The following is a 6,000-nucleotide window of genomic DNA, read 5'->3' as shown; positions in this document are numbered from 1 at the left end:
CTTCAATCATCATATTGCATACAGGATAAGGAGAAATGACTTCAGTAATTGTACTTTGCATTTCTATAGCAACTCTCATTTAAGAAGTTCAAAGCATTAATTTAATTAAACCTCTGAATGTTCTCCATGAAGTAGGTGTTATTATTTTTATTTTACAAAGATATAAATGAAGTCCCAAAAAGATTAACTCACTTGCCTTTGGCCACAGAGTGAGTTGGTTGTGGAGGTCAGAATGAACCCTACAATCCCAGAGAGATTTTCTATAGTCTGGACCAACAGTCTCTTCTTTTCTGCTTACATTCTTAACGTCATATGAACTTGACTGTGACTTGAATCTGGATCAGTAGGGATTTTAATTCTGTATAAACTGGGAGATTTTGGAGTGTAGATTATTAAAAGACACTTTATGGGTCTCACTCTTCTATTTCTCTCTCTCTTTTTGGTATGGTAGTCATTTGTGGTAAATTCTTGTGGAATTTTCTACCATTTTTATTCAAATATGATTTAATCATCATATTCTTTCTTTTTTTTTTTTTTTTTTAAATAGAATTGGATAGCCTAATCCCAGAAAATGAGGCTGTTTGCTTTTAATTAAGGGATGAGTTGTACATCAAAGTTTCATGGGAAATTTTCTGAATCTCTACTTAATCTTTTTGTAATGAAATGGATCTGATGGCTGCTCTGTTTGCATTAGTCACAGTACATGTTGTACATGAATTTGAGGAACGTACTGAGCAAACAAAGTTAAAACATACCAACAAGTGTTCATTATCCAGGGGATGAATATTTAGAGATTTTTCAAGGGCAAAATGTCCATTACTATATTAATTTGCTATGTAGAATCACACAAATTTAAAGAAATTTATTGCCTTTGTTTTTTTTTTTCAGCCTTGTAAACAAGGGGAAATAGTACTCAGAAATATCAATCAAGTCACAAGTAGTCATGTAATATTCTATGGAAAATGAAGCCCACAAGGACAAAGAGACCAAGAAGGACAAAGGACATATTTAGGATATCCTACTTCTTACACCTGTCTTGTCAACAAATTTGGATTTCTGAGGTGATGCTGTCAACTGCATGGCTTCACGAATAAACATTAAGTTTTTCATAGATAATGGATCTACAAGATCAATGTGCTATAACGTTTGTGGTTAAGGGCTGCTTCTCTTGTTAGCTTCTCACAGTGTTCTTTTCTCTGTATAGAGAGGTACTTTGATTCCCTTCCTCATTCAATAAGGACATCAATTCCACTGGAGTAGGGATCTGTCCTTGTTATCTTTTCTCTGAAATCTGTATCTCCGAGACTATCAGAGTTGAAGTTCAGGCGGGCTTCAACATATGAATTTGGGAAAATGATTTTCAGTTTATAACAAGTAATTTCCATCTTAATCGAAAAAATAGGATAAAAAGTCCATTGCCAGGACCCTACAAATACTGGGTCTGCTGAGGAAGCACATAAATTACTATTCCAAATCAGGCAAATTTTTAACTTTATAAAAGAAAGAAAAACTGTTTCTTTTAAAAAGGGCTAGTTCTCATGATTTTTTTTATTTTTTTTGACACTGTCAATTTGAGTTACTAGTTTCAAATTACTGTACCACTTATAACTTGTCAACATGGTTGGCACTCTGACCAAAGAAACTTCCCATTAGAAACCTAGTCATCTTTGAATATATCCAAACATAGACATATTTCAACTTTCGAATGGAAGTAAAATAATGTTTCTAAGACTCCACTGATATTCTCAACCTAAAATAATCTAGAATTTAGTCCTAGCTCTGACAGTCAATAAAACCTTGGAACCATTAGAAACACATTAAACCATTTTTCCTTCCATCTTCAACTTTAATCGCATCCCTATTCAAGGATGCCTACAATTAAAAGATTTTGGAAATTCAGTGTTTGTGTTGAAGAATAGTAGTAAATTATTGTAATTATCTTTAACTCCTTAGCAAATAGTCACATAGTTCAAATATTGTGAATGACTTGGAACACTTACAAGAGGGAGAGTGTGGCTAGAAAGAGACTTAGTAATAAAAGGAAGTGTTTTAAAAGGAATCTCTCATGTATATATGGAAGCATCACCAGTCAATAAAAAGCTAATAGCCTGTAGCTGAGGCAGGAAACAGAAGGTGGGACATCTGGCAGGCAGAAAGGATTCTGGGATAAAGCCAAGCAAGGAGATTCTCCTGACAAGACATGAAAGAGGACAGATGTGTGATACCTGAGCAGAGGTAACCAGCAATATGGCAGAATGTTGATTTAAATAATGGATTATGTTAAGTTATGAGCTAGTCAGCCCCGCTATATTGCCTGGGCATTTGTAAAAGTATTTTGAGTCTCATGAGTCATAATTCTGGGAACTTGGGGTTGGGAGGAAAAACTCAACAGTAAGTTGGAACCTTATTTAGGATAGATTAATATGGAAATGAAGAATATATTAGAAAATTTATTTACAGGTTCTTTTTGTAGTTTAATCAAACTAAAGTTAATAGGTATCAGGCATTTAAATAATGATTTCAAAGGGTTGTTTTCATCATTCACTGGGTGTTTTATTCTAGAAACCCATTTGTAATGAATTTTCTATTTCTTTTTGTCCATCCTCATTCTACCTACTTCACACATACCCTCAGTATAGAACATTTCATATTGTATTATATGCTTAATTTATAAACTGTCTTTCTTAGATATTGCAAGCTTTTTCAAAATTATGAAAAAGAACTGTAATTCCAGTGCTGGAGAACCTGAATCGGGAGGAATACAGTTTGAGAAGAGCTTGGCTCTATGGAATCATTCCTTGAAAAATGATTAATTCTGGGCTTTAGTCACAGAAAACTCTATAGACAGAAAAAAAAATAAACCTGTAGTTCAAAAGTTTTGTGGCTGGGTTGGTGTTCTAATTCTTTCATTTGAGGCCTTGTCTGGTTACGGAAGATGGCCAGTTCAGGCTCTATGTCCTCTATTACTAGGAGTCTCTGCTAGGGTTACTCTTGTAGATTCCATAGTCTTTTCATTGCACTGGATTTCCACCTGCTCTTGAATTGTCCTCCAATTCTAGTCATTTCTCCCAGTATTTTCTCCCTCCTCCTTACCTTCTTCACTTGATCTCTCCTTTTGCCTGTTCCACCCATCTCCAGTCCACCAGCAAAATCTATTCTTTTTCCCCTTCCCAGGGAGATTCTTGCATCCTTCCTTATGCCCTCCTTGTAACTTAGCCTCTCTGAGTCTGTGGATTGCAGTATCATATCAGGGAGACTAGAGAGTCTTCACACAACAACCGATGGGAGCAGATGCAGAAACCACAACCAAGCATTAAGGACTCCATGAGTCCTAAGGATAAGGAAGAGGAAGGATTGGAGGGACCAGAAGGGTCAGGGACACCACAAGAACAAAGTCCACAGAATCAACTGGCCAGGACTCATTGAAGCTCACAGATATCAAGGAGCCTGTACGAGTCTGAACAAGGTTTTCTGCATGTATGTTATGGCTGAATAGCTTGGTGTTCGTGTGGGATTTGTAAAAGTGGGAGTGGGACTGTGTCTAACTCTTTTGCCTGTTTTTGAGACTGTTTTCCTTCTACTGGGTTGCCTCATCCAGCTTTGATATGATGGTATGTGCTTGGTCTTATTGTAGTTTGTTATGCCTAGTTTGGTTGATGCCCCAGGAGGCCTGCTCTTTTCTGAGGAAGGTAGAGAAGGAGTGAATCTGGAGGGAAGAGGAGGTGGGAGAGAGACCTTGGAAAGTGAGGGTGGAAAAAAATGCAGTCCTGGTACAATAAATGAGATAATAAAAAACATGATTAATTCATTTAAATGTGGTTTATTTCCAGCTAATATATTACAGAGCACAAAAAAATGACTAAGTATTATTATTTGAGTATGGATTTCATTAAAGTATTTGATTTGGATGCCTGAAATATCTTTGTTCATGAAAAAAAAAAAGAAAAGAAAGTTAGAATGTATGCAAATTGTCATAAATTTAATATTTTCATCCTTTAGGTTTTCTTATAATTCAAGATAGTCAATGTGATGGTAATTTATCTTCTTGATATAACAAAACATCTAATTGAAGTTGCTGAATTTTGACTCATGGTTTTGGGGGATTCTGGTTTTTTTGGTCAGTGTTCTGGTTAGCTTTACTTGTTACCTTGATATAACCTAGAATTCTCTGGGAAGAGAATCTCAGTTTTGAAATTGCCTATATCAGATCACTTGTGAACATGTCCATTGAGTACTGTATTGATTACTGTTTGATGTAGGAGGGCTGATTATAGATGGCACCATTCCCTAGACAAATGATCTTAAAATATACATATTAAATATTTTTAGATATGTAATGCTGTATAAGATTGCAAGAAGGCCTGATTTCAAATTCTTGTACTAAGTTCTTGTCTTGCCTTCCCTCAGTAATGGACTGTGTGATATAAATTAATCATTCTCTCCCCTAAGCAGCTTTTGGTCAGGATTTTTAATCACAGCAGAAATAAAACTAGAGCAGCAGAGAACACCAGTCAGTAGGGTCAGTCTATATTGATAGGAGTTTGAGCTGGCAATCACATGATGGTGGGCAATCAAGAAGCAGAAAGCTCAGCTAGAAGTGAAAGGAAGTAGAATTCAACACAAGGCCATAACGGTCTATGTATGCCTGCCTGCTAGTTTCCATATCCAAAAGCTTATGTTCTCTGTCAAGAAAGAGGCAGACAATGTGGACAAAGTGTTCAAACATAGGACTCCATAATGGACATTCCAAGCTCAAACATTAACATTCACTCTCTCAACTAATCTCTCTTGGTAAGTTATGGTGCTTTTTATTTCTAAATTACTTTATGAGGACAAAACCTATCATATTTTAATAGTTAATATTCTGAAAGTGTGAGAAAGTGTTTGTCAATGATCTATGAGAGTTTAAATTTCTGAATTTGTCAAGCAGCAATTATTTTCCATCTTTCTTGCCCCCCCCAAAAAGTCAGAGACCAAAAGTAAACAGCTAGCAGCAGACCATTCAAAAAACATGAGATCAAATGCTCTGTGACATCCATACTCATATACATAAACACAAACAATCCCACACACACTCAAAATTGCACAAACTCACATATCCTTTCACACACACAGACACATACTCAATTTTCTAATAACATGAAATATCCATGAGGATATCTTATTTTCTTTGTACACTACATTAATCTATGTTCTCGACAAAGTGGCTCAAAGTAGGTCAGCACACACACATTCTTCTAAAGTATTACTCAAACAAAAAAACATTTTGGTGGGAGGTAATCTTCACTCATGTCCTACAACCAGAATGTAGGTTTCAGATGGATCCCGTTGAAAGCTAATTTTTTGGTTCACCGTATTGCTTGTAGTCTGGTATATTTAGCATCACATACAAATTTACCAGAAAAGGAAACACGTGTGTTTACTGAATCAGAAACGACGGCCAGTATTCAAAGTCTTCCTGACTGGATACGGCTAAAATCTGGGATTTGCACTGAGATACAGGAGACGGAAAAGCCTAGTGTTCATGCTTTGAATCCCATCTTTGTTTCAGATCGTTTGATGGTGGTCTTGATGCAATCAGTGACTCTTTTATTGATGCTATTAACAGTGTTTTATGGATAACATTAAACCTCAAACTCTTTTCTATTCAAACTTACTTTCTTAGGTGATATCTGTCTTGCACTTTATGTAGATGAAGAAATCTGAAGTCAAATCAAGGATTCTCATTTCTCTCTTTTTACTAAATCTGCCCTGTAAATCATTCTCGTGCTCATTTTTTTTTCTGGACTCATTTTTTTTCTGTGTCCTTTCATGCTCTATGGCTTTTCCAGGACATTCTGCTACTTCCATTTTACCTCCTTCTCTCTTACCTTTCCTTATTAATTGCCATCATTGCTCACACCTGCTCTAGCCTAGTGTATGTTCTGGAATTAATTTTAATGCCAAGTTGTTTATAGACAGAATTTGAAACTGCATGGGAGATTTATAGTTCAGAGAGCA

This window comes from Meriones unguiculatus, chromosome 10 (genome assembly GCF_030254825.1).
Source record: "Meriones unguiculatus strain TT.TT164.6M chromosome 10, Bangor_MerUng_6.1, whole genome shotgun sequence".
Classification (NCBI taxonomy): domain Eukaryota; kingdom Metazoa; phylum Chordata; class Mammalia; order Rodentia; family Muridae; genus Meriones; species Meriones unguiculatus.
Note: the sequence above shows the minus strand (reverse complement) of the source record.